Raw genomic sequence first — 22,541 nt, 5'->3', positions numbered from 1 at the left:
GCACAACCTTCACAAAGGTACCTTTCAGAAGCATTCACTGCATTCATAGTTAGCTGTATATTTGCTTTTTTAAGCCATGTGGTAGAATATACAAGGCAAGAGAACTTGATTTTGTACTTGTCTTAATCATCTTCTATAAATTCTTAAACAGATGTATTTGAACTTCAATGTTGATTTAGAGGATCTGGCCTATAAAATGTACAGTACAAGTTGCAATTAAAAAGAAGAATCAGATTTTCAGTAATAAGAATATTACCTTTGCTACTGCATCAGAGAGATGCTAGACTTAATTAGCAGTTTGCAAAGAAGCTGGAAGAGGTGAAGTGTTATATCTATGCTAAAGGTTAGCCTGGTGTGTTCAGTCTGATATCTTCATGGAGGATAGTGAGAAGAAAAATTGGAGTCAAGATATGCTGAGCTGAATACAAAAAGGGGAAATTTCCTCTTATCAAGAACATGCCAAAACCTGCTGTGTATGTGCCTTTCATTGTTCTGTTATTTTGCACCAAAGAAGCCTTTAGCTGAAGCTCTGAATAGGAAGGATCATCCACAGCTCAGATATTTATGGAGTTTTTCAGTTCTAAATCCAAACTGCTTTTTTTTCTCCCCTCCTTCCAGCACAGTGTTATTACAACTCACATTGTGAGCCCCTTGCAGACCTTTCCCACAATTTTGACACAGCAATATGGGTCTCTGTCAGCTGCTGAAATTACCTGCTTTCATGGAAAGATGAGTGAAGAGGATGAGGAAGATGGTTTCATGCTTGACTGAGACTTACTACCAGTCACATTCTCAGAATGGGGTATAAATTCATATCTCTTCCTTTACTTTGGCTCAGTGAAACTATTTCTAGAAGACCATGACACCTGCCGTTTATGACATCATTAGCTATCTAGTCAAGTAATTTGTATCCAGTAATTCCCAGCACCAGGTATTTCATGGGAATGTGCAAGAAGCCATGTTGCAATTAGGTAAAGACTTGATCACCAGAAAAATGTCTTCCAAATCCTTTGTTAGCTATTCTATGACTTGAAGCAAGATTTTATTTTTCAAAAAGCCCTTTATTTTTATAGTCGTGGCTGTTCTCGTTGTAAAACGTAAAAATTGAGCTCTGATTAGATTATCCAATGGTTCATCTGGCATTAAACACTATAAAACTATGAAACACTTGTTTGAATAAGAACATAGAACTTATATTGTTATGTTCCATGAAACTATGAAATACTCATTTGAATCCTAGGCACCCCGCTGGTATATTTCATGTGCAATAATTTTCACAGGCCAGTTTCCTTGAGGTGAGAAAATATTTGCTTCAGTTTCAAATTTGCTGCTTTTCCAGTACATTGACTGTCCTTTGTCCAAGCTATGGATATGACTGATCTACCTTCTTTTATGCTGTTAATTGGTCCCTCCTCTTCTTCTCTCTCTCCTCTTCTTTCTCTCGCTCATGTTTCTTCTGTTAAAATAAACAGTCCCCAGTGTCTTAAGCTTTCCTTGCTAGTGGTGATCTTAATGTTAGAGGGGTAGCTGTAGTAGGCATCCTTCAGTCTGCACAGACTATGGATCGCGCCCTTTATAGTTTCAATTGAGGGCTTCATTTACAGCGTCTACTGTGACTATGAAGACCCACACGAGAGTGACAGTCCTTGCTGCATCTCTTGCAGATGTGGTGGGTGTCTGGCAAGTCCTTAGTGTGCTTTCTGTGCGCTCGCTTCTCCTCTGCTAGCTGTCTGATCTCCATCTCGCCCTTCTGAAGGCCCTTGTGTAAGCCCTGCCTCCATCTGCTGCGGTCGTCTGCTAGTTCTTCCCAGTTGTCCAGCTCAATGTCTACCTAGCTGAATTAGTTTGTATCTGCAAACACAACAAGAGTCCTGTGCCACCATATAAACTAACATGTATTTTGGAGCATAAGCTTTCGTGGGCAAAGACCTGCTTCATCTGACGAAGCAGGTCTTTGCCCATGAAAGCTTATGCTCCAAAATATGTGTTAGTTTATAAGGTGCCACAGGACTCATGTTGATCTTAATGTTGTAGATGAACTCACTAAGAGGGAGGAGACAAAATTAAAAATGTATAAAGTGGTAGTTATAGTTAAAAAAATAAGGTGAACATCACGGCTGATCCCTGAAACAGATTACCTCTGTTATTTTAAATTGCTTGCACCATAACGTGATGAAAAAAAACAGAATGTCATTTTCTTAGTGTGTCTTCCAGCAGGATGTCTTTGGAATTCCTCAGTAGCTTTTTCTGCATCCTCGGAGACTTTCAGTCATGTATAATGTGCTGTAATGGAGCTAGCTGCTAAACTAAACCTGATAAATCCAGGCCCTCAGAGATGGCCTCTGTGCTCATAAGGCATGGACTAATTCCCTACCAGATACTGCTTGCACAAATACCACTGAGGTAAAAATCACACGCAATTATGAGTGTTGTCTAAAGAGTGCAAAAGTAGAACAACAACAACAATATAAAAATGGTCTCCCTAAGTATGAACAAATGTCAAGGTAGCCAAAAAATGGTAGTTTTACTCTGTGAAAAACTTCAAAATATATTTAAAAGATTTGTTTATTTTAAACTTTTACATTACACCTTATGTTTAAAAAAATTCCACTGGAAAAAGGTGAGATAAGATCAAGTTGTTTTCTTTACTAAAATAGTTTTAGTTGGCAAACATAAGTAGATTTTTCCCCCTTCTAGTTTAGAACATTTTTATGTAAAATTTTGAAATTTTGCTTTGAAAATCTTTGACCAACATGAATGTGGTTATGGAAAAATTCGTTTGGTTGAAAGGGCATTTTCCATCAAAAAAGGAGTTTAGAAAGAAACATTTTTTGAGCACTCTCTTTTTAAATGTTCAGGTATAATAGGTCATTATGGGGAACCCACTCAGTCTCCTGAAACTTTCATATTCCAGTATTGTTAATCCAGACTTTTTTACTGGATCTAAACTCATTTAATCTCCAGAAAAGGAGGTTTTATGCCTTATAAAGAGGGGCATTTTTAATTCACTAGCTATAGGGATGTTTAAGCTAGTAAACTGTATCTCTCTACAAGACATGAAAGGGACAAAATGAGCCAGAGGCAATGAGGAAGCAGTCATGACAATGTTAGTTAGTGACCTTGTGTTAAAAGGACCACGGCATTGTGAACACTACTGGCATTGGCATGTCTAATGGCATAGCTAGAATTGTGTATCTGGGATCGACTTTGTTCCATAGTATAGATCAGGTATAAGGAGGCAAGCTACCTGTGCTGTACTCAGAGTATCCTACCCCATAGCTATATTAGGTAAAACCACCAACAGATGGTATTTTTCAGTCTTTCTAACTTGACTGTTGTGGAGCTAGTGACAAAACATTTTACCCTATTTAGTAATTAGAGATAGAGAGAGGGTCTTATGCTCTACCCTATCATCAGGTCACCAAGACACACTACAGCTCCAGTTGGAGTCCCAAAATATCTGACCTGTTCTCAATTGATATACTTTCCAAATCATGCTCTCTCTCTCCACCTCCCTTCAGGGACAATTCGTTCTGATTCCTTGTTAGTGAAAGATGTTTTGCTAGTTGCCTTTCAACTTTTGACTGTCAGCAGCATACATCAACTAGTTCAAAAGGTAGCATCATGCTGTGTCAGATCAATGCAGACCCCACGTTTCTGTCTTACTGTGCACTGCTCCGTTTTTGACCAAGAAAAATATCAAGTTTGAATACTTGAAAACATCTTGTAAATACTCGCTGTAAATTTGTTTCTCTTCTTGGACTGAAATAACCTACATTACAAGACATTAGAAAAAGTAGGTTGTGGAAGAAAAATTCATAACAATATGTGTGTGCTTTGAAGCCCCCCCTATAATTTAAGGAGGCATTGTTTGCTGTTTTTCTTTCTTTAAAGGCATTCGTTTGAGCTCTGAAAACAAATCTTGAACTTTGAGAATCCAAAGTGAAGCTGTGGTCCCTCAAGTTGCTTCTGGTCACAAGCTCAAATCGGTGAACTATTCCCTCCAAGAACATGGTATCAAAATTTCAAAGCAAATTTAACTCATCCTCTGCTGTTGAATGAACTTGTGATTTTGGTGCACAAAACTGGAACTTGCTTCCTTCCTGGGTGTACAATTGTCCACATTCTGTAACTTTCTGAGCATGCAGCAAAATACCTCTGTTTAGAGAGTTTGTGGAGTAATGATAACATCTCTAACAGAGCACTTTCCAGCAATAAATCTCGCAGTGCTTTAAAAAGGAAGTTAATATGATTATACCCATTTTATAGATTGGGAAACTAAAGCAGAGCAAAAATGACTTGCCAAAGATCATCCAGCTGGGCATTGGACACAGCTACATTAAACCCTCAGAGTCCAGTTATCTCTCAACAAGGCCACATTGATTGCTTCCCAGCTCAATTAAATGGTGGAAGAGAGAGTTCTATGGAACAGTTTCTGTAATGCTGCTGGGATTTTTATTGTGGTGTTGATGATGTTACAGCACCTGGATCCTCTGATATGTCTCTTTTCGTACTTTTAAAATCTAAATATATAAATGCAGCTTTGAATATACTAATTTGTAGACACAAATGACAATTAATTTGTTTCCATGCACAAACTTCAGGTTTATTAAGGACTAATACATTTGCATGCATAAATGCTTTCAAAAATTCAAGTGCATGAGTGTTTGGAGAAGATAGCAGGCAACTATGTGCAAGAAAACTATTCCTTTAATGGATGCCAGTAGCTCCCGCTAGCTTAAACAGGAAATCATATGCATGAAATAAGATGTACACAATCCCTTTAGTCTAGAGAAATTTTGTATTTCTTCTACACATTTAAAGGACTTTACTACAGTGTGGAAAATTTCCCTATGTAAATAATGCCCTGTACACGTCCCCATAGTAAAAGTAATTAATTACCCACAGTTTTTTCTGTAAAGGGGTTGTCATTCATTTATGAAAAAATAACTTTCTTCAAATATTGTTGATTTAATCAGGTCTTCTTGAATGTGCGGGTCCATGTTCCCAATACATTATCCTAAAAGTGATTCAAAGGGCTACCTTTGTTAGTCTGTAATGTCAAAAACAACAAGCATTCCTGTGGCACCTTAGAGACGAACAGTTTATTAGGGCACGAGCTTTTGTGGTAAAACCCACTTCATTAGCTGGTGTATCCAGGCACTACTCATTTCCATGGCACCACCAGTGGGTTGCTCAGTGAATCACCTCTTCCTGCCTCCAGAGCACCCTCTTCTTTTCGGTGTCTCACCCACTGATACCTGCTTTGGCTGTTCTCCACCAACTTATGTCAGCACCTGCCTCCCTCCCAGACTGCAGGCCGCTTCCCTCAGGCTACTGTCCTGCCACACTGCTCCCTCAGTCTGGGGTCCTCCACTCCCAGGAAACTCCAAACCTCCCGTACACAACGGCCACTCCTCATTGAAGGCAACAGATGAGGACTGACAGCCAGAGGCAAGAGAATTGTGGCCAGCAGGATGGTAGTGGAAAGGCATAATGAGCAGCCACAGAGGTGAGATGAGTGTCCAGCAGGCTGGCAGTAAATAACAGTGAGAAGTCAGATGATGAATGACAAGCAGAATGAGTAGGATGCCTCTTTACCTTGCACCCATTCATCTGACCTCTTGGTCTGCACTGACCAAGGGCAGCAACAGTGAGTGGGGTGCAGAGAAGACTTGAACATGTAAAGGGGACATTTAGATTGCTTTACTTAAGAACCTGAGAGGAAAAGGACATTGCCCAGCCTACTTGGGGTGGGACTTTTACTCATGGTTCATGTTTATGAATCCTGTTCGTGGTGTTTTCCCAAATTAATGCCAGGTTACTTCCCTCCCTTTTTATTGAATATCTCTTTTCTGTGCTCAGACTCAGTGCTTACAAGTGGGAAAGCACTGCTTTTCAGAGGTGCCCAGGGGTGGCGTGTGAATTTCCCAGATTACTTGTGTGGGGACTTGAGCCAGTTCTGTGTTGGATGGCTGGAGAGGAACTCCTAGATATTGATCCCAGTCCTGGCTGCTGCTTGCTGCACCTGGCAGCAGGGTTCCATTTACTTTCTTTGAAATCATGATGACATCTAAGAAAAGGAAAAAGAATATTAGAATGTAATTTGCTTCCATGAATCATGTTTCAGTTCTTTGTTGGGCCTTATTCACATTTGTCCAGTTCCTCCTGAGGCTGCTTCTGTTTCACAGTAAGAGAGTGGGGTGAAGCTATGGTGCAGACCAGTGTTTCTCCAACTATGTTCCACGGAACACGGGTGTTCTATGAACAATTTGCAGGTGTACCGTGAGTGTCTGACACTTTCTTTTTTTTTTGCTATCATATGCTGATGGACTATATCTTCTGTTACTAAAACGAGATACGATGTTACTTCTTCATTGCTATGATACCTGATTAAATTAATTCATTTTGTTTTTCCTGCATATGTTGCAGTTTGTTTATTTGTTTCTTTTGGTCTGATGACATTTTTTGAAGAAAATTTTCATAGGTGTTCCACATAAAAATATTATTGTTTGGTGTTCTGTGATCTCAAAAAAGATTAAGAAACACTAATGTAGGGAATTCTCAATGATGACCTAAAATGGAGGGATAGAAAGTCAAGGCTCTTGAGTTCTATTCTTGGGTGCGGCAGCAGAAAATCATTTTACTGATTTTGCTTGGTTTATTACTCCCTTTAAAAAAGCATAAAATTAACCAGTGTTTAGAAGTTTAAAGAACTTTGAAATCTTTGGGTGAGAATTGATAGAGAGAGAGAGACAAAGAACTACTGATGATTTCATTGCACCTGGGAAACCATACTTTTGAACTGCCTAGTTTAAGATCAAAATTTCCTTCCAAGTTTGGACAGGAAGGATGGACTTTATATTGTCATGACAGAATCATAGCTGAAGGCCAGCAGAGACCATTAGATCATCTTGTCTGACATCTTTTAGATCACACACCATTAAATTGCACACATTTACCCCTCTAATAAACCCAATAATTTATGTAATTGGAAGGATTAGGGCTAGGAATAATAGGATGAAAATGAGCCAAGAAAAATTGAGTACTGTATTAGAAAACATTTCTCTAAAGTTTGGGATCAGTGTTTCAGGGGAAGTTTACACACGAGCTTATAATTTTACAATACCTCTTTAACAGTGAGGGTAACATGTTCAACCCCTGTAATATCATGCTCCAAGTACCCACATGGCTGCCAGTCAGGAAAATGCCAGTATCCTAGGAGTTAATATTACACATCTTTCAGGAAGTACAGCCTCAATGGCTTCGAGGGGCTGAGCTGAAATGGAAAAAAGGATGAAAAAGGAGCAATGCAGTTTGCAAAGAGGATAAATTTAGTTCTTCTAACAGTGAGCTGATATTTACTGCCATGCTTTCTTCAACTGCCCATTTATCATTCATATTCACCACTCCTCATGTAACAATATTGTATTCTCAGAAGGTTGTTTTTTTGTTTGTTTGTTTTTTTTAATGCTTAAAGAGTTTCCAGAGTTCACATTGCTCTTATGGAACTTGCACTTAACCTTTAAGAAACAAGATGAAGGCTCAGTCTATGACCTAGAAAGATGGGGTCAGAGTGGGTATGAAATATCACTGCATTTTGCTAAAGACACCTTTAGAAATATTTAACAAGCCATTTAAATGGGAAGAGAAGGAAACTTATTGTAAGCAGTGTAATCCTGTTTTGTGGAAGAGGAGAATGCAACAGTAAATAAAAACAGCCTGTACATGAATGCTGGAGAGGACCCATGAAAAGACATTAAGAATTTGGGTTTTAGTCCGGTGAAGCTGTTTCAGCAAAGGGTGCCAGAGAATTGAGACGAGGAGCAACACATGCGTGGAAGAGAACAAAAGCCAGCTTATGTGGCAAGATGGTTTTTATGACCAATGTAAGGCTACCAGTCTTCTTGCTTCCCAGTAATAAAATAGCCACAGGCTGTGATCAGTAAGAAATACCACTCTTCTCTTTCTCTCTTCCCGCCGACCCCCACCCTGTGACATAATACTGCACAGATGGGTTACGTTCATGTGTTCCTTTGAAACATCTGGTTTTGATGCATTGCTGGAGCCAGAATACTGAATTGTATGGCTAATAGATCAGTCTGGTATCCCAAATTCCTATGGCTTCAGAGTTCTTGACTCTTGATCCTCACCTAGTGAAGGTATAGTACTTGCAGAAATAAATTAGTGAGTCATTAGATCGAACAGTGACTTTAAAATATCTCTCCCAGTCACTGAGGTTTTGGAAGGGGATGTTTTACTTTTGTACACACAACAACTCTGTGAGATGGAAAATTACAACTCTCAATTTGTAGATGAAGAATTAAGACACAAGGGCTATGGCTACACTAGTGAGTTTTTTCAACAAAACCAGAGGTTTGTCGATGAAACTCACCACATGTTCACACACAGAATGTGTTTTGTCGACAGTCTGTTGACAAAACTCAGCACTTGCTCCAACAACCTTCTGCCTCTCCCAGATGAGGAAGAGTGCCTTTGTTGACAAATTCTTTCTACAAAAAAGCTGTGTGAATTCTCTGTGGGGCCTTCTTTTGACAGACAGGGCTTCCAGGACACTGGTCAGGCCTGTCTGCTGTGCTTCCAGTTGGCTGTTTTATTGAGAGAGTGGCCGAGCAGTCCAGCGGCTCTCTCAACAGAGCGGATCACACTTTCGATCCACATTAGTGAATGGCCACACTCTGTCACAGATGTTTTGTTGTAAAATCTTGTTTGGTGAGCCAAATGAGTTCACAGAATGATAGGCGGACCGAGACCAGGCAGATAGTTAATACTGCAAGCTTTATTAATTAATTCTGTTATCGTTAGGTTTTTAATGGGGACTTAGGGAGGAGAAGACGAGGGCAGGAGGGGGAGAGAAAAGCTGTGTCTACACGTGCACGCTACTTCGAAGTAGCGGCACTAACTTCGACGTTAGGCGGCGAGACGTCGAAGTCGCTAACTCCATGAGGAGATAGGAATAGCGCCCTACTTCGACGTTCAACGTCGAAGTAGGGACAGTGTAGACGACCCGTGTCCCGCAACGTTGAAATTGCCGGGTCCTCCATGGCAGCCATCAGCTGGGGGGTTGAGAGACGCTCTCTCCAGCCCCTCAGCTCACTGGTGGCTGCATGGAGCGGCCCCTTAAAGGTCCCCTCCTCCTCGCTGACTCTGCAGGAAGCTGAGGCAACGTGCAGGCTGCAGCCTGCACACGCGGCTAGCCTGCACAGCCCTCAGCCACCCAGCCAGCGGCGATGGCGAGCCAGCAGCGCCCCCCAGCGCCCCCAGGGGACCTCCCCCAAGGGGAGCCAGGGCAGCCAGCCCAGCCAGAGGGCCAGCCAGTCTTGGAAGCGGCAGCGGGGCCCCTCCTGGACGGAGGCCGAGCTGCGGGACCTGCTGGGGCTCTGGAGCGAGGAGGAGGTGCTCCAGGTAATGGGGAGCAAGAGGCGGAACGCGGATGCGTTCGCTCGGCTGGCCGATGGCCTGGCTGCCCGGGGTCACCCTGCCCGCACTCCGGATCATGTGAGGAGTAAGGTGAAGGAGCTGCGGCAGTGTTATGCCCGGGCCCGGGATGCGGCCAGCCGATCTGAGGCCACCCCCGTCACTTGCCCCTTTTACAGGGAGCTCAGGGACATCCTGGGCTCCCGGCACACCTCCTCCCCTCCGGCCACCCTTGACACCTCGGCTGACGAGCCCCAGCAGGCCCTGCAGCCGAAGTCCACCCCGGAGGTAAGCCCTGCACCCCGGGGGCCCCCCCCGGAGGTCATCCCCGGGACATCGCGGCAGGAGGAGGAGGAGGAGGAGGAGGGGGGCTCCTCCTCCACAGAATCCAGCCTGCAGATCCTCCTCCTGCCATCCCAGAGCAGCAGCAGGGCCTCCGACCCCCGGGGATCTCCGGACCGTGGGAGCGTACCCACAGGTAGGTACCCCTCTCTGGTGGACACCCCTGGGCTTGAGGGGCGGGGGTAACAGAGATGTGTCCAGGGCCCCCCACACGCTCACATGGCCATGGCCCCAAGGACACCAGGGCCATGGCCCTCACAGCACTGCAGCCATCAGCCCCTGCCCCGCCCCACCCTGCATGACAGTGCCATGCCCCATCCCCGGGCCAGGGGGGAGCGGAACCTCAAGGGGCCCCCGGGCGGAGGGGGTGGGACACCCTGCAGCAGCAGCATGTGATGGAGTGGGGGGAGTGCCAAAGGGAGACTCAGGCTACATATGAGCCACAAGAGCCGAAGAGCTCCCAGGGCCAAAGGAGGATCCTGGCACTACAGCTGGCAGGTGACACCTCTGCCCTGAACAAACAGGAGGGAGGAGCCGAGCTGGCTTGGAACTGGGGGGCGAGGGCAGGGGCCACACGTAAAGGCTAGGGGAAGGGAGAGCTGGTAGGCAGCCAGCCAGAGGAGGAGGAAAGCTGCATCCCAGAGGGGCCCCCCTTGGGGTCTTCTCCCCACGACGGGTTGGAAGGACTGTCTCTTCCGACAGCTGGTGCTGTCACTCCTGGGAGAAACTGGGCATCTGTGGCCTAAGAAACCTCTCCTGCTGTCAGACCCTGCGGAGTGAAGTGAGAGTTGCTCCCACCAGGGGATGGGGTGCAGGGCAGGGGGACCCCTGAACCCCATCCATCACAGCAGCATCTCCCGGGGATGGGGATGGGGAACCTGCAGCACAGGGCGGGGGGGACAGAGGCCACGGCTCGGGGCCCACACTAACGCCTGTCTCCATTCTTCTTTCCCCCGTCCTCTCCTGTGTCCTGCACCTGCACCTGCACCATCAGAAGGACCGGAAGAGAGCGCCGGCGAGGCCTCAGTTGTCCCAGAGAGCCCTCCGGGACCATTGCTCCAGGGCAGCCCCTCGGCCGAGGAACAACCGGCCCCACGGAGGGCTAGACGGCGTACCCCGCGCCTACTACCGCCGACGGCGACGGACCCCCAGCTGCTGGCCATCCTCCGCCGGCAGCTGGAGGTCTCGGAGCAGCACCTCCAGCTGCAGGAGCGGGCGCTGGCCTGGTGCCAGGAGGCATGGGGGGCCTATATGCAGACATTTAACCAGCTCGTGGACTACCTGGCCCCCCATGCCGCGCCGGCCGAGCCGTCGCCCGCCCTGCCCGCTCCTGCAGCCCCACCACCAGCTGCTCCGGCCGTCGCCGGCCCGTCCGCCGTTGCCCCACTACCCACCCGCGAGGGCCAGAGCGCCGAGGGACCCCTGGAGCCACCTGAGACTCGCCGGCACCAATACCTTCCGGTCCAGCCCGCTCCCACCCAGCCGCGGACCAGACTGCAGGTGTGGTGGGGCTCCCGGCCGGGCACGCCCAGTGCCGGGCTATAGGGGCGAGGGGCCCGGGACGTGGCCCCCCCCTTGTTGTATATAGTTGGACCCTGTTTTTTTGGTGCCCCCGTTTGCCCCGTCCCCCCCATGTAAATAGTTCTCCCCTTTCTCCTCCCTGGTTTTCTTTTTATTATGTATGCCACACAGTTGTTTCTTTGGTTTGTTTTATTTGTGTACATATTGCTTTGGTTGAACGTTTGTACTTAGTTTTCTGTTTGTGCTTCACATATTTATTTACACCCCAAAAAAAAGGTTCAGCCAGAAAAAAAAAATTTACGTTCACCCACAAGTTCGTGCTGTCATTTGTCCAGGACAAGTGGGAGGCGGGGGGCGGTGGGGTGCTCCATGGTGTGGGTGTTGGGGCAGGAGTGTGGGGGAGGAAGGGGCGGGCAGTAGGGGGCCTGGCCAGAGCTCACCCCGCGGCCTGTTGGTCGAAGTAGGCCCGCAGGGCCTCCCGGACCCGGGTCCCCTCGGGGTCCACCTGCCGACTGGGGGCAGCAGGTGGCTGCACGTGTGCCCTGCTGGCCTCCGCGGCCCAGCCCTGCAGAAAGGTCTCCCCCTTGCTCTCCACGAGGTTGTGCAGGGCGCAGCAGACACCCACAATCTGGGGGATGTTGTTGGGGCCTGCATCCAGGCGGGTCAGGAGACATCTCCAGCGTCCCTTGAGGCGGCCAAATGAGCACTCCACCACCTGGCGCGCACGGTTCAGGCGCTCGTTGAAGCGCTCCTGGCTAGCAGAGAGATGGCCCGTGTAGGGGTGCATGAGCCATGGCCGGAGGGGGTATGCCGCATCTGCGATGACGCAGAAGGGCATGGTGGTGTCCCCCAGAGGGATCTCCCGCTGGGGGATGTAGGTCCCCGCCTCCAGCCGGCGGCACAGGCCCGAGTTCCGAAAAACCCGGGCGTCATGGGTGCTGCCAGGCCAGCCCACGTAAATGTCCTGGAAACGTCCCCGGCTGTCCACCAAGGCCTGCAGGATGACAGAATGGTAGCCCTTCCGATTGAGGTATCGTCCTCCACTGTGATGCGGGGCACGGATGGGGATGTGAGTCCCATCCAGAGGCCCGAAGCAGTTGGGGAAGCCCAGGGTGGCAAAGGCGGCGACAGTGGCATGTGGGTCCCCCAGCCTCACGAGCCTGTGCAGGAGCATGGCGTTGATGGCACGCACGACCTGCAGAGAAAGCACATGGGACAGCCCCAATGAGGGGTGAGCAGGGTGTGCGTGGCCCTGCCCTGGCCCCCCTGCCCTGCCCTGCCCTGCCCTGCCCTGCTCTGGCCCCCCTGCTCTGCCCTGGCCCCCCTACCCTGCCCTGCCCTGCCCTGCTCTGCCCTGCCCTGCTCTGGCCCCCCTGCTCTGCCCTGGCCCCCCTGCCCTGCTCTGGCCCCCCTGCTCTGCCCTGGCCCCCCTGCTCTGCTCTGGCCCCCCTGCCCTGCTCTGGCCCCCCTGCCCTGCCCTGGCCTCCCCCTGTGGGTTCTCTTACCCCCATGAAGACAGCCCCGATGGTGGCCTTTCCGACACCAAACTGCTGCCCCACGGATCGGTAGCTGTCCGGAGTGGCCAGCTTCCAGACAGCGATGCCGACCCGTTTCTCCACAGGGAGGGCACGCTGCATGGCATTGTCCCAGTGCCTGAGTGCGGGGGTGAGCCACTGGCACAGCTCCAGGAATGTCTTCCGGCTCATCCTGAAGTTCCTGAGCCAGTGGTCGTCGTCCCACTCCCCAAGCACCAGCCGCTCCCACCAGTCGGTGCTGGTGGGGTAGCTCCACAGCCGCTGGCGAGTGAGGCGGGGGGTGGAGCGGGGTGCTTCAGGGGTAGGGGTTGAGCCCTGCTGCCCTGGGGGCATCTCCTCCCCTGAGGCAAGGAGGTACTCAGCTGCCTCCCACATGGCATGGGCCAGGGCAAGCCCTGTTCCTGCTGGGAGGGCTGGGTGGACCTCTAGCTGCTGCTGCTACTGCTGCTGCTGCTGCTGCTGCTGGGGGTCCATGACTGCGGCGCCTGGGGTCTGTGTGCCTATGGTTCCTCAGACCATGTGCTGTGCAGGCTGAGTGTATGTGGGAGGGGCCCTTTAAGGGAGCGGCTAGCTGTTGCCCCGGAAGCGCTAGTCCGCCCGTTGACCCTGTCTGCAGCTGTGCCTGGCATCCCTATTTCGATGTGTGCTGCTTTGACGTGTAGACGTTCCCTCGCTGCGCCTATTTCGATGTTGGGCTGAGCAACGTCGAAGTTGAACATCAACGTTGCCGGCCCTGGAGGACGTGTAGACGCTATTCATCGAAATAGTCTATTTCAATGTCGCAACATCGAAATAAGCTACTTCGATGTAGGCTTCACGTGTAGACGTAGCCAAAGAGAGAGAAGGAGAGGATGCCTTAGCATGCTCTGCCCTCTCAACTCGATGTGTTATCAAGGGACGGAGGGGGATACTTATGGAGTGGATACCAATCCACAGAGGGCGAGCAGAACCCACACCGACATCCGGCTGAGAGTGTTTGGAGGCTTGGTGGGAGGGACAGGTGACTCGGGCTGGCTGACTGGCTTGTTAATTTCATTAGGTCTCCAATTTGGGGATGGGGGAGGCTGGCGATTATAGGGGTTTGGACATGGAAGCAACCATGTGAGTCATTTACGTTTCTGGGGCAGTCCAGTGTCCCTTTTTAGAATTAGACTATGGGTGCAGATGGCCCCAACAGTGTGTGGTTTAGGCTATCTTCCTGTTTTTTAGGAGTCTGCTTAGCACACCAGCTTGTGGTTTGGACAGTTTTCCTGTTTTTTGGGTATTTGTCAATGCATCTTAGCACATTGGGCTTTGACTGGATCATGAGGCCTATTTTTACATACATTTGTCGACATATGCTTCTAGTATAGCTGCAGCCAATGAAGACTAAGGGCATATCTACACAGCATTATTCTTTTGCAATAATGGCTGCTGTTTTGAAATAACTGCAAGCATCTACACAGCAAAATGGCTATTCTGAAATAATTTTGAAATAGTGGGCAGCTTATTTTGAATTCTGTAAACTTCATTCTATGAGGAACAGTGCCTATTCTTAAATAGATATTTTGAAATGGGGCTGTATGGACAGAGAATAGGGGCTATTTCAAAATAAGCTATTCTGGAATAGTTTATTCAGAAATAATGCTACTGTCTAGCCATAGCCTTAGTTCAGGTTGTCAATTGTGAAACCCATATTGGATTAGTCCTTCTGGGGGCTTTAATCTGAAATAGGCTCTACTGTGTGTGGATACACTGTTTTGCAATGTTTGCTTATCTTGGGCCTTCCCTGTAGTGTGGATGAATTATTCCAGAATAGCTTATTTTGGAATAATGCCAGAATAACTGTGTAGTGTGGACATACCCTAACTGACCTGCTCAAGGTCATGCTATTTGTGGCAGAGCTTGGAACTGAATTCGAGTCTCTTACATCTAAGTGCAGAGACCTATCCAGTCGGCCACACTGAAGCGCTCTACTTACCTAATAAGACCTGTGAAGGAAATGGTACCCTTCTCCAATGCAATTTCCCTCTCCACTTGTTTGATTGTCATTGTCCCTACCAGCCCTCATGGGCCCAAGAGAGAGTAAAATGAAATCCGATGTTTTCACTCTGTTGGCTTGGCACAAATCTACTGAAAACACTCCCCTTTCACCATGCCACTGCAGCCTCCCTCAGGAGAATGCGGCATGGGAGGAATCAGTCAACGCTAAACAAAAATGCATGTTATATAGCTGCTAATAATGACCATCAAAACATTTTATATTCCTCAGCACCTGCTTTCCGCTTCAGTTTCAGTGCGTGCACTACCTGCTTCACAGTCATAAATACACTGCACCTCCTTGTAGATCTATAATTGAGTTAGGACGGTTTCCATAGCAACTGCTGTGATTAATTAAAATACTTGGGCACGGTAAGTTTTATAGATGCAGAAAATATTTTCATGTTTAAATAGTGCAATCTGTTTGTACTCAGAGGATTTCTTTCGCCCAGTCTCTGCTTCAAAATTGGGCTATTTTTCCTTTTTGGTCTTGATAAATCATCGTATTATTCCCTATAAACGCTATAAACAATTCCCTATGATTAGTGTCCACTGAAGGCCTAGGGATTAATATGGTGAAATCTAGAGATCTGTGTGGGAATTAAAACATTCATCTATCTGCATGAGCATGCAGCCGGCAGACTGGGGCAGTTTCCTACCTGTATGTGCACAGGCACCTGCTATGGACATGCTTCCATACACCTGGCCTTGTGTTTCACATCTGCTTCACAGCTCTCCTATTGTTGAAACAGGCAACATTGTTCAGTAGTTTGGGCACAAGACAGAGTGTCGGGAGACTTCAGTTCTGTCCCTTGCTCTGCCACTGACTCACTGCGTGACCCTGAGCAAGTCAATTAAGGCCAGACTGTGATCCCCTGACTTATAGTAGTAAGATGTTACTTTGAATCATAGTCCAATATCTTTGCTGCTGTTAACCTAGCTGACCTTCTCGTCACTGTGGAATGAACAACAACAGAACAGTGAGTCCGTTAGTAACAGAATGATTTCCTCCAAAGAAAACGAGCCAGATTTTATTTGCTTTGTATCCTTTATCAGCCTGCTGGCAATGGCCTTAATCTTCATTCTCTGAGATTAAGAAAAACAAAAGGAAGGAGAGATACTGACTGGACAAGGCCTGATTGTCAGTCATCTCTAATCTCTGGGGGAGGGTGAATGCTTTCCTCTTGTTTTATTTTATTCCACTGGAAATGACCTGTTCTTAGCTGTCAGCATCAGACAGAATGCAACTGGGAGACAACATCATCAGTTACTACAGCAAGAAATATGGACAAGGTGAAGGTGATACTTCCAAACATAGTGACCAGTCAGATATGAGGAGCAAGCAGGTTTCATGTGTGATAAGGAAAGAAAATTGAAAGGATATAAAATATAAAGCTCCTTTCTGGCATCTGTCAGATTTCTTCTTCTCGTACAAACCTCATTCTCTATTCCTGCTTCCAAGTATATTAAGAGGCAGCGCTGACTGACCAGCTTCATTGGGTTATGTTAATAATGATATTCTGTTACTTCTAGGCTAGGATAAAAAAAGCAGCCCACACAATGTCAGTTGCATACAGAATTGTCATCCTCACACAGAACTTCCCAGCTCATGCCTTGTCCTGTCATTGACATGTCTGAAATTTGGACGCATAACTCCATCAAATCAGGACAGGGTGTAGCCTCTCATACTCACTTGGCACAGGTGTCATCACTGCACCAAGGACAGGGCACAGGAGAATCAATCCCAGTTACTGCCACTTTTAATTAAACAATCAGTTAATGTCTTACTTCCCGGAATACTTCTGTGCATCTCTGGGCTTCTGATTAATCTAAAAATCTAGCCGGCAGGCTTTCATCTATTCTAAGGATCTCGGAGTAGCTAAATAAACATGGTTCATTTAAGCCTCACAAGCATCTGCCTGTAACCTTGCTTAGATATTTCTATTGTATCCTCTTCATTTAGAAGCTGAAACACATAAAGGACATGTTGACTGCTCTTCTAGCCCACTGATGGTTTTCTTAGCGGCTCCCCACTTGGGTCTAAAGCAACTGGCTATTAACTCCCCCCCAGAAGGGATTCCTTGACTGCTAATTCCTACAATCACTGTGATCACTCCCTAGATCTAACTGCAGTTCAGCACCTCAAGGGCTAAAACAATGCTAGTGACTAGACAGATCTCCTAAATTCAGAAAGAAAAGCATTTCAGAGAAAACATATTCTTGAAAAAAAAGGTCAGATTTATCCCTAGCTTCCCAGGTCATCACCATCTTCCACACAGTGATACTGGAAGCTCAGAATATTCAGGTCCTCAGGAAGGCCTTATTTTTTGATTATGATTTAATATCTGCCAGTTAGGGTTAGTCTACACAGCAGAGTTGTTCCAGGACAACTTTGCAAGTGTCTACACAATGCAACCATTTATTTATAATTTGGTAAAGCTCATTCTATGAGGAATAGTGACTATTCCAAAATAGATATTCTGAAACAGATTGTTTCAAAATAGCCCCTATTCCCTGTCTACACAGCCCCTATAATAAACTATTGGGCTGTGTCTACACGGGGCTCCTTTTCAAAAGGAACCTCACCTTTCGAAATCCCCTTATTCTGATCAGTGAAGAGCTGGATCCATTTGGGTTTTACCTCTCTTTGTGATACCAGCCACCACGAGAGACCCAATACCAAAGTAAAACCCATATTGGTAATTCTCAGCTATGTCCCTATGTGACCTGACCAAACCAAGGAGCTCCTTAAGTGATCATTGATGTAACTGAAAACCCGAGGACCGGATATACTGAATATTCACCAAACTTGCTTATTTGGTGGAAAGGTCCTCCCAAATGCCTGTAAAATCAAAAGGACAAAGGTGGAAGGGGTTGTTGAAAAGACTGAGCTTTATGCATTGGGAGCTTACAATACGTTGTGTGAATGAGCACAGAGAAAGAATTCCATCAGTTTCCATTTTCTTTCCCAGATCCTGTAGACACACTACTTAGAAAATGAAAATATTTTACTAAGGCAACCAATTGTTCAGGATGTCCATTTGCAGGCTGAAAGGTTCCTTGGTGAGGATGAGAGGGGAGGCTGCCTCTAATGGAGATGAAAGTGTGTTAAGAATCACAAGCTGAGTATGGTTACGCTAGAGAGTTTTGCTGGCAAAACCCTGGTTTCATCAAGAAAATTAGTGGAACATCCACACACCAAATGTGTTTTGTCAATAGTATGTCGACAAAAGTCAACAGTTCAGCTAACAACCGTCTCCCTCTCCCAGATGAGGAACAGCACCTTTTGTCAACGAGTTCTGCTGACAGAAATGCTGTATGGATACACGGGCGGGGGGGTGGGGGGGGCTTCTCTCAACAGGGTATCCAGGACAATGGGCGGCCTTGTCTGCTGTGCTTCCAGGTGCATGTTTTGTTGACAGAGCAGCCAGGTAATCCCGACACTCTTGTCAACAGAGCAGAGCACTCTTCTGATTGTCTTTTGTATGTGGCCTAACTCTGTCAACAGAAGTTTTATTGGGTCATCTCTTCTGATAGTAATGTCTGTGGACAGATCCTTTTAGTGTAACTGTAGCTTAGATAACTGAGTCACCCCCAGGCACCTGGTACATGGAAATTGTATGGGTGTGGAGTCTCAAAGCCAGGCCTTATAGCAGTGAAAATTATGACCATCTTACCTGCTGATGAGACATCAGCATTCAGGACTGCTGTAAGGTACAGAAACACATGTTAACATACAGCCCATGTATAGGAGGTGGTAGGAGGTATGGGCAGATAAAGGAGGCTTGTTAAGGATATCAGATAAGCTCAGGTCCACTCCACTGTCGGGGGTGTGCGTGTGTGTATGCGCGTGTGCGCGCAAAGAGGGCAGTTGCCCCGGGCGTGGCATTTCAAAGAGCCCTGGAACCCTGGACACCACCAGTTTGGCTGTGGCAGCAGTCAGAGCTAGGGGCCACTTTGAACTGCCACAGCAGGGCTGCTCCATGCAGATCTGATGCAGCAAGGGGGCGCAGTGCCACCATCCAAGCAGTTCTAAGGTCTGACTGCCAGCTCTACCCCCTTGGATCCACTTTCCTGGGGGCTGAAGCCTGGCTCCATTCTCACCATTCCCCAAGGGCTGTGGTGGCTGTTGGACCCCCTGGATACACTGACTGCAGAACTCTTGATCCTTACCCTCTTCTTAATTCTACTCTGAAATTTATGAAAGCTCTGATCGCTACCAGTAACCAAACCATGCAGCTCAAGGCCTTTCTCAACAATGGGTTTGGAGCTGAACATTCTTGATCTTAGGGGAAAAAAAAACTGTGTAGCTCTAAAGCTCAATGGAGGGGCACATATCTCAAATACTGACTGTAATTGAGAAGAGTCCAGGGAAGGAAAGAACAGATAAGCAGAGCAATAGGAAAAAGGTCTTTTTTTGTGATCCACTCTCCTGGAACATTGCTGTCAGGAGGATTAAGGGACTTTGAGTGCTGATGCACCTAGTCATTGAGTGAATTGTTCCCACAAACAGAGAGAGAGATTCTGTTTCCTTGTCTTAAGAATACTCTGACCCTGGTAAAATATCATTCAGAGCCACTGTTGACATCATGTGAATCGACAGGGAAGAGGAGAGAAATCAAATGGTATTTGGGGAGGAGGTCACTCGTACACCTGGCACCGTGCTTGCCATCAGCACACAAGATCTGTGAGGACATGGGCAATAGATATAGTATAGCCAAGCACAGTCATCTTCTATGAACAGGATAAACAAAAGGAAGCCTCTCTGTTAAACTTCCTCTTCCCTATTCTTAATGGCATTATATGAGTGTTTCCACAAGTTTCTGTAGCTATTAAATAATATCCAAGTACAAATTTAATATGGTTCTTAACATTCATTAGCAGACATGGCTCCATCTACCTCTACAATGCAAGGATGGCTCCCAGAGCAGCACGGTGACAAAGAAATGTACGCAGAGACTATAAAGACCTGATGATAGAGTGATAGATCTTTTTTAAACACTGGGGCATTACACAGTTTTATGATGCAGTAAAATCTTCTCCAGGCATGACAAGTACGGCCTGACAGAGACCATTTTATCTATAAAGCATTAAAGTATAAGTGCCACATTGGACAAGCGTAATAGAGGGGAAAAATAATCTCCAAGAAGACAAGAGCTCCAGCAGCAACAAAACAAATGGACGGGGATGTCACTTAGTGATGGAGCAGGCAACTCAGAGCAAGCTAAATGTCTAAGGACATGGCTGACAGTGAGAGAGGGGCATTTTAAAGGGTGCTTTTGTTCCTTCAAATTATGGTATTTATTGCTTTTATTTCTTGCTTACGATTTGATAAAGGAAGAGGAAGTCAACCATGTCATGAGGGAGTGTATCATGATTTATCTCCTCTGTATAGGCTTTTTCCAAATCAGATGGTCTTGAATTGATGAAAACGCTCATGGCTGGGGTTTGAGAGAGACAGACGTGATGATTTGCATTTTTTTCTCCAGAATATTTGCTCGCGTGTCTCTGTTCTTTGGGAAAAGTGATGTTTTATATTTTCTATCCTTTTCTCCAGTTCTCTGTGTCATTTAGCCATTTTATTTATCAGCTTGTAATCCAAGGCACAGGGGATTCCTAAACGGTGTGTAAAGTGAACATCTGTCCACTGGCAAAATGGGCACATCTGCAGCCACTCATTTTCCATCATTTCCCATGTTAGAGGTCAGCTGTTCACAACATGGTGATGTCCTGGAGTCTTCCACTAGTGGTTTTAAAGTGTTGAAAGCAGATAATTCTAATTACAAGATAGTGTTCAATAATGTTGGAAGTATGAAATACCCTTATACATCTTGCTCATTAAAATGCTCCTTATCTGAGGATATTGGAACACCTAGCCAAAATCAAATTAGCTAAGTTCCCCACAGATGTGAAAGTTAGTGGTGAGCCCTGGTGTGCAGCTCCAGCAAGACCAGGCTGAGCTTCATAGAAAGCCATCAGGGAGCTATTGAAAGAGCTAGAAGAGACCTGGGCTGCGATAGGCTAGTACCTGTAAGAACTTGTAAATTACTTTCATCTTTTTGTTTTGTTAGGAAAGGAATAGATATTTTTGCAGTTTTATGGCTGACAAACTGAGGCTTACTACACAAGTCAAACAGTTGCTCTTGCTTGTCTTCTCTGCCCTCTTTTAAAGAAAGGATCATCAGCTGTGATTCATACAAGTTATTATGTCTAATGTTCCTAAACTCTGCCTGTACCATAGACACGTCTCTTTGCTATGTCTTTCCCAAAGTTAATAACCTTTTATCTCTTTCCTGTGTGATGTCTGCTGAAGAGCCATTAGGTATAGCCATTAGGTATCTGTTCTTTTCTCCTCTTCCACAGTATAACTGAAACTCAGTCTCCTAGTCGCTAGCTTGCAAACCTACTCTTAATGATGAGATGCTCTGCTTTGCTTCCTTTCAGAGGAATCCCAACTATTGTAAATAGCTGCAGGTGATGAGTGGGAAATGTACTTATAAATGTTTACTTTAGGCAATGGTGGTATTTAAAAGAGAGAGAATCCCCATGCTAAATAATGCAACTATACATTCAGTATAGTAACAAGTCTTTCCTAGGAATCACGTCATGCTAATTACAAATCTCATGGTGTATTAAATATCTAAAAATAACTATTGATTATTCTTCTACATGGAAAGCAATAAAAGCCCTGGGCTAGAAGAGATAGAAGCTACTGTACTTAAGAAAAAAAACCATGCCTTGGACATGGTTCCAGTTTTTCACTTTGCAGGAGGGCAAAGGGGGATTAAGAGATTTCACAGATGGCAGGGAAGCAAAGAGGGATTTTTATTTTTCCTTGCTGTTTCAAAAACCTGTGCTATCTTTGCAGGATCTGCTCAGGCGCTTCCTTCTGGCTTTGCACCATGTACTGCAAAGAAGAATCTCTTCTGTGCTGGGAAGGTCTTCCTTGCTAATGCCTTCCTCTCGTGGGCCTAAATATTATTCAGTCTCTTCTTTAACCTCTCTTTTTTTCCGAATCTCAGTCCTACTCTGATCATCTCCAATTCTTTTTTGTTTAGCTTTTTTGTGGGTATTTTTGAGCATATTGGGAAATGCTCCTGGCGGTCTCAAATAATCATTTTTTTTACAAAAGCAGCATACACAAGTAGCCTTACAATAACAAACTGGCCCAGGTGTGCAGAGTTTATGGGAAATTCATTTCGATATGCAGATTTCCACTTCAGCCTTGGAGAACATTAATAATTAAAAATTAACACAGTAAAAGTGATTTTATAAGTCAGGAAAAAATTGTCGACCATGTCCTTTAACTAGCACTGCTGCCTCTCTCCCACATCTGTTCATAAGGCTCTGCATATGTATGAGGAGTCCAGCTTCAGCAAAGCACCAGTGTAGACACTTCAACTTTCAGCATGTACTTAATCTTAAATCCTAGTGAGTCCTAAAGGCTTTGAATTTACAGGTTGGAGTTTGGGTGGCTGTCGCTTTAGCTCCATTTTTGGGACACATCAGCCGTGTCTACACGTGCACGCTACTTCGAAGTGGCGGCACTAACTTCGAAATAGCGCCCGTCGCGGCTACACGCGCCGGGCGCTATTTCGAAGTTAACTTCGACGTTAGGCGGCGAGACGTCGAAGTCGCTAACCCCATGAGGGGATCAGAATAGCACCCTACTTCGACGCTTAACGT

The sequence above is a fragment of the Carettochelys insculpta genome, chromosome 31, assembly GCF_033958435.1.
Source record: "Carettochelys insculpta isolate YL-2023 chromosome 31, ASM3395843v1, whole genome shotgun sequence".
Lineage (NCBI taxonomy): Eukaryota > Metazoa > Chordata > Testudines > Carettochelyidae > Carettochelys > Carettochelys insculpta.
Note: the sequence above shows the minus strand (reverse complement) of the source record.